Genomic DNA, 7500 nt, shown 5'->3' on the forward strand with positions numbered 1-7500 from the left:
GCATCAAGCAAAAATATCACTTATTTTTCCAATTTTCGACTTGTAGAACGATCAAGTATACTATTCTTTGGATTCTAAGATTTTTTTCAAGTGATTATTTTCAAAGTTGGGAAAAATGAAAAATTATTCTAAGTCCCCATTCGTAGTTCTTTTTGATTCGTATTGCTTCGGCGCAAAGTAGGTAGGGACACTTATGGATTTCTCAATTTTTGGATAGGGACAGCCGGATAGCCGTCATTCAGCATAAAAGCTATTGTTATATGCATAGTTTGATGTGAGGAATGGGAATTGATTGAAATTTTCACCCGCCAATTGCCGGCTGGCCTGATTTTAAGGTTTGAGAATCTTGACAACGATTTTGCATACCGACAAAAATAGCATCAAGCAAAAATATCACTTATTTTTCCAATTTTCGACTTGTAGAACGATCAAGTATACTATTCTTTGGATTCTAAGATTTTTTTCAAGTGATTATTTTCAAAGTTGGGAAAAATGAAAAATTATTCTAAGTCCCCATTAGTAGTTCTTTTTGATTCGTATTGCTTCGGCGCAAAGTAGGTAGGGACACTTATGGCTTTCTCAATTTTTGGATAGGGACAGCCGGATAGCCGTCATTCAGCATAAAAGCTATTGTTATATGCATAGTTTGATGTGAGGAATGGGAATTGATTGAAATTTTCACCCGCCAATTGCCGGCTGGCCTGATTTTAAGGTTTGAGAATCTTGACAACGATTTTGCATACCGACAAAAATAGCATCAAGCAAAAATATCACTTATTTTTCCAATTTTCGACTTGTAGAACGATCAAGTATACTATTCTTTGGATTCTAAGATTTTTTTCAAGTGATTATTTTCAAAGTTGGGAAAAATGAAAAATTATTCTAAGTCCCCATTGGTAGTTCTTTTTGATTCGTATTGCTTCGGCGCAAAGTAGGTAGGGACACTTATGGATTTCTCAATTTTTGGATAGGGACAGCCGGATAGCCGTCATTCAGCATAAAAGCTATTGTTATATGCATAGTTTGATGTGAGGAATGGGAATTGATTGAAATTTTCACCCGCCACTTGCCGGCTGGCCTGATTTTAAGGTTTGAGAATCTTGACAACGATTTTGCATACCGACAAAAATAGCATCAAGCAAAAATATCACTTATTTTTCCAATTTTCGACTTGTAGAACGATCAAGTATACTATTCTTTGGATTCTAAGATTTTTTTCAAGTGATTATTTTCAAAGTTGGGAAAAATGAAAAATTATTCTAAGTCCCCATTCGTAGTTCTTTTTGATTCGTATTGCTTCGGCGCAAAGTAGGTAGGGACACTTATGGATTTCTCAGTTTTTTGATAGGGACAGCCGGATAGCCGTCATTCAGCATAAAAGCTATTGTTATATGCATAGTTTGATGTGAGGAATGGGAATTGATTGAAATTTTCACCCGCCACTTGCCGGCTGGCCTGATTTTAAGGTTTGAGAATCTTGACAACGATTTTGCATACCGACAAAAATAGCATCAAGCAAAAATATCACTTATTTTTCCAATTTTCGACTTGTAGAACGATCAAGTATACTATTCTTTGGATTCTAAGATTTTTTTCAAGTGATTATTTTCAAAGTTGGGAAAAATGAAAAATTATTCTAAGTCCCCATTCGTAGTTCTTTTTGATTCGTATTGCTTCGGCGCAAAGTAGGTAGGGACACTTATGGATTTCTCAGTTTTTTGATAGGGACAGCCGGATAGCCGTCATTCAGCATAAAAGCTATTGTTATATGCATAGTTTGATGTGAGGAATGGGAATTGATTGAAATTTTCACCCGCCAATTGCCGGCTGGCCTGATTTTAAGGTTTGAGAATCTTGACAACGATTTTGCATACCGACAAAAATAGCATCAAGCAAAAATATCACTTATTTTTCCAATTTTCGACTTGTAGAACGATCAAGTATACTATTCTTTGGATTCTAAGATTTTTTTCAAGTGATTATTTTCAAAGTTGGGAAAAATGAAAAATTATTCTAAGTCCCCATTCGTAGTTCTTTTTCATTCGTATTGCTTCGGCGCAAAGTAGGTAGGGACACTTATGGCTTTCTCAATTTTTGGATAGGGACAGCCGGATAGCCGTCATTCAGCATAAAAGCTATTGTTATATGCATAGTTTGATGTGAGGAATGGGAATTGATTGAAATTTTCACCCGCCAATTGCCGGCTGGCCTGATTTTAAGGTTTGAGAATCTTGACAACGATTTTGCATACCGACAAAAATAGCATCAAGCAAAAATATCACTTATTTTTCCAATTTTCGACTTGTAGAACGATCAAGTATCCTATTCTTTGGATTCTAAGATTTTTTTCAAGTGATTATTTTCAAAGTTGGGAAAAATGAAAAATTATTCTAAGTCCCCATTCGTAGTTCTTTTTGATTCGTATTGCTTCGGCGCAAAGTAGGTAGGGACACTTATGGATTTCTCAATTTTTGGATAGGGACAGCCGGATAGCCGTCATTCAGCATAAAAGCTATTGTTATATGCATAGTTTGATGTGAGGAATGGGAATTGATTGAAATTTTCACCCGCCAATTGCCGGCTGGCCTGATTTTAAGGTTTGAGAATCTTGACAACGATTTTGCATACCGACAAAAATAGCATCAAGCAAAAATATCACTTATTTTTCCAATTTTCGACTTGTAGAACGATCAAGTATACTATTCTTTGGATTCTAAGATTTTTTTCAAGTGATTATTTTCAAAGTTGGGAAAAATGAAAAATTATTCTAAGTCCCCATTAGTAGTTCTTTTTGATTCGTATTGCTTCGGCGCAAAGTAGGTAGGGACACTTATGGCTTTCTCAATTTTTGGATAGGGACAGCCGGATAGCCGTCATTCAGCATAAAAGCTATTCTTATATGCATAGTTTGATGTGAGGAATGGGAATTGATTGAAATTTTCACCCGCCAATTGCCGGCTGGCCTGATTTTAAGGTTTGAGAATCTTGACAACGATTTTGCATACCGACAAAAATAGCATCAAGCAAAAATATCACTTATTTTTCCAATTTTCGACTTGTAGAACGATCAAGTATACTATTCTTTGGATTCTAAGATTTTTTTCAAGTGATTATTTTCAAAGTTGGGAAAAATGAAAAATTATTCTAAGTCCCCATTGGTAGTTCTTTTTGATTCGTATTGCTTCGGCGCAAAGTAGGTAGGGACACTTATGGATTTCTCAATTTTTGGATAGGGACAGCCGGATAGCCGTCATTCAGCATAAAAGCTATTGTTATATGCATAGTTTGATGTGAGGAATGGGAATTGATTGAAATTTTCACCCGCCACTTGCCGGCTGGCCTGATTTTAAGGTTTGAGAATCTTGACAACGATTTTGCATACCGACAAAAATAGCATCAAGCAAAAATATCACTTATTTTTCCAATTTTCGACTTGTAGAACGATCAAGTATACTATTCTTTGGATTCTAAGATTTTTTTCAAGTGATTATTTTCAAAGTTGGGAAAAATGAAAAATTATTCTAAGTCCCCATTCGTAGTTCTTTTTGATTCGTATTGCTTCGGCGCAAAGTAGGTAGGGACACTTATGGATTTCTCAGTTTTTTGATAGGGACAGCCGGATAGCCGTCATTCAGCATAAAAGCTATTGTTATATGCATAGTTTGATGTGAGGAATGGGAATTGATTGAAATTTTCACCCGCCAATTGCCGGCTGGCCTGATTTTAAGGTTTGAGAATCTTGACAACGATTTTGCATACCGACAAAAATAGCATCAAGCAAAAATATCACTTATTTTTCCAATTTTCGACTTGTAGAACGATCAAGTATACTATTCTTTGGATTCTAAGATTTTTTTCAAGTGATTATTTTCAAAGTTGGGAAAAATGAAAAATTATTCTAAGTCCCCATTCGTAGTTCTTTTTGATTCGTATTGCTTCGGCGCAAAGTAGGTAGGGACACTTATGGATTTCTCAATTTTTGGATAGGGACAGCCGGATAGCCGTCATTCAGCATAAAAGCTATTGTTATATGCATAGTTTGATGTGAGGAATGGGAATTGATTGAAATTTTCACCCGCCAATTGCCGGCTGGCCTGATTTTAAGGTTTGAGAATCTTGACAACGATTTTGCATACCGACAAAAATAGCATCAAGCAAAAATATCACTTATTTTTCCAATTTTCGACTTGTAGAACGATCAAGTATACTATTCTTTGGATTCTAAGATTTTTTTCAAGTGATTATTTTCAAAGTTGGGAAAAATGAAAAATTATTCTAAGTCCCCATTAGTAGTTCTTTTTGATTCGTATTGCTTCGGCGCAAAGTAGGTAGGGACACTTATGGCTTTCTCAATTTTTGGATAGGGACAGCCGGATAGCCGTCATTCAGCATAAAAGCTATTCTTATATGCATAGTTTGATGTGAGGAATGGGAATTGATTGAAATTTTCACCCGCCAATTGCCGGCTGGCCTGATTTTAAGGTTTGAGAATCTTGACAACGATTTTGCATACCGACAAAAATAGCATCAAGCAAAAATATCACTTATTTTTCCAATTTTCGACTTGTAGAACGATCAAGTATACTATTCTTTGGATTCTAAGATTTTTTTCAAGTGATTATTTTCAAAGTTGGGAAAAATGAAAAATTATTCTAAGTCCCCATTGGTAGTTCTTTTTGATTCGTATTGCTTCGGCGCAAAGTAGGTAGGGACACTTATGGATTTCTCAATTTTTGGATAGGGACAGCCGGATAGCCGTCATTCAGCATAAAAGCTATTGTTATATGCATAGTTTGATGTGAGGAATGGGAATTGATTGAAATTTTCACCCGCCACTTGCCGGCTGGCCTGATTTTAAGGTTTGAGAATCTTGACAACGATTTTGCATACCGACAAAAATAGCATCAAGCAAAAATATCACTTATTTTTCCAATTTTCGACTTGTAGAACGATCAAGTATACTATTCTTTGGATTCTAAGATTTTTTTCAAGTGATTATTTTCAAAGTTGGGAAAAATGAAAAATTATTCTAAGTCCCCATTCGTAGTTCTTTTTGATTCGTATTGCTTCGGCGCAAAGTAGGTAGGGACACTTATGGATTTCTCAGTTTTTTGATAGGGACAGCCGGATAGCCGTCATTCAGCATAAAAGCTATTGTTATATGCATAGTTTGATGTGAGGAATGGGAATTGATTGAAATTTTCACCCGCCAATTGCCGGCTGGCCTGATTTTAAGGTTTGAGAATCTTGACAACGATTTTGCATACCGACAAAAATAGCATCAAGCAAAAATATCACTTATTTTTCCAATTTTCGACTTGTAGAACGATCAAGTATACTATTCTTTGGATTCTAAGATTTTTTTCAAGTGATTATTTTCAAAGTTGGGAAAAATGAAAAATTATTCTAAGTCCCCATTAGTAGTTCTTTTTGATTCGTATTGCTTCGGCGCAAAGTAGGTAGGGACACTTATGGCTTTCTCAATTTTTGGATAGGGACAGCCGGATAGCCGTCATTCAGCATAAAAGCTATTGTTATATGCATAGTTTGATGTGAGGAATGGGAATTGATTGAAATTTTCACCCGCCAATTGCCGGCTGGCCTGATTTTAAGGTTTGAGAATCTTGACAACGATTTTGCATACCGACAAAAATAGCATCAAGCAAAAATATCACTTATTTTTCCAATTTTCGACTTGTAGAACGATCAAGTATACTATTCTTTGGATTCTAAGATTTTTTTCAAGTGATTATTTTCAAAGTTGGGAAAAATGAAAAATTATTCTAAGTCCCCATTCGTAGTTCTTTTTGATTCGTATTGCTTCGGCGCAAAGTAGGTAGGGACACTTATGGATTTCTCAATTTTTGGATAGGGACAGCCGGATAGCCGTCATTCAGCATAAAAGCTATTGTTATATGCATAGTTTGATGTGAGGAATGGGAATTGATTGAAATTTTCACCCGCCACTTGCCGGCTGGCCTGATTTTAAGGTTTGAGAATCTTGACAACGATTTTGCATACCGACAAAAATAGCATCAAGCAAAAATATCACTTATTTTTCCAATTTTCGACTTGTAGAACGATCAAGTATACTATTCTTTGGATTCTAAGATTTTTTTCAAGTGATTATTTTCAAAGTTGGGAAAAATGAAAAATTATTCTAAGTCCCCATTCGTAGTTCTTTTTGATTCGTATTGCTTCGGCGCAAAGTAGGTAGGGACACTTATGGATTTCTCAGTTTTTTGATAGGGACAGCCGGATAGCCGTCATTCAGCATAAAAGCTATTGTTATATGCATAGTTTGATGTGAGGAATGGGAATTGATTGAAATTTTCACCCGCCAATTGCCGGCTGGCCTGATTTTAAGGTTTGAGAATCTTGACAACGATTTTGCATACCGACAAAAATAGCATCAAGCAAAAATATCACTTATTTTTCCAATTTTCGACTTGTAGAACGATCAAGTATCCTATTCTTTGGATTCTAAGATTTTTTTCAAGTGATTATTTTCAAAGTTGGGAAAAATGAAAAATTATTCTAAGTCCCCATTCGTAGTTCTTTTTGATTCGTATTGCTTCGGCGCAAAGTAGGTAGGGACACTTATGGATTTCTCAATTTTTGGATAGGGACAGCCGGATAGCCGTCATTCAGCATAAAAGCTATTGTTATATGCATAGTTTGATGTGAGGAATGGGAATTGATTGAAATTTTCACCCGCCAATTGCCGGCTGGCCTGATTTTAAGGTTTGAGAATCTTGACAACGATTTTGCATACCGACAAAAATAGCATCAAGCAAAAATATCACTTATTTTTCCAATTTTCGACTTGTAGAACGATCAAGTATACTATTCTTTGGATTCTAAGATTTTTTTCAAGTGATTATTTTCAAAGTTGGGAAAAATGAAAAATTATTCTAAGTCCCCATTAGTAGTTCTTTTTGATTCGTATTGCTTCGGCGCAAAGTAGGTAGGGACACTTATGGCTTTCTCAATTTTTGGATAGGGACAGCCGGATAGCCGTCATTCAGCATAAAAGCTATTGTTATATGCATAGTTTGATGTGAGGAATGGGAATTGATTGAAATTTTCACCCGCCAATTGCCGGCTGGCCTGATTTTAAGGTTTGAGAATCTTGACAACGATTTTGCATACCGACAAAAATAGCATCAAGCAAAAATATCACTTATTTTTCCAATTTTCGACTTGTAGAACGATCAAGTATACTATTCTTTGGATTCTAAGATTTTTTTCAAGTGATTATTTTCAAAGTTGGGAAAAATGAAAAATTATTCTAAGTCCCCATTCGTAGTTCTTTTTGATTCGTATTGCTTCGGCGCAAAGTAGGTAGGGACACTTATGGATTTCTCAATTTTTGGATAGGGACAGCCGGATAGCCGTCATTCAGCATAAAAGCTATTGTTATATGCATAGTTTGATGTGAGGAATGGGAATTGATTGAAATTTTCACCCGCCAATTGCCGGCTGGCCTGATTTTAAGGT

Source organism: Diachasmimorpha longicaudata, unplaced genomic scaffold (assembly GCF_034640455.1).
Source record: "Diachasmimorpha longicaudata isolate KC_UGA_2023 unplaced genomic scaffold, iyDiaLong2 ctg00000086.1, whole genome shotgun sequence".
In the NCBI taxonomy this organism is placed as follows: domain Eukaryota; kingdom Metazoa; phylum Arthropoda; class Insecta; order Hymenoptera; family Braconidae; genus Diachasmimorpha; species Diachasmimorpha longicaudata.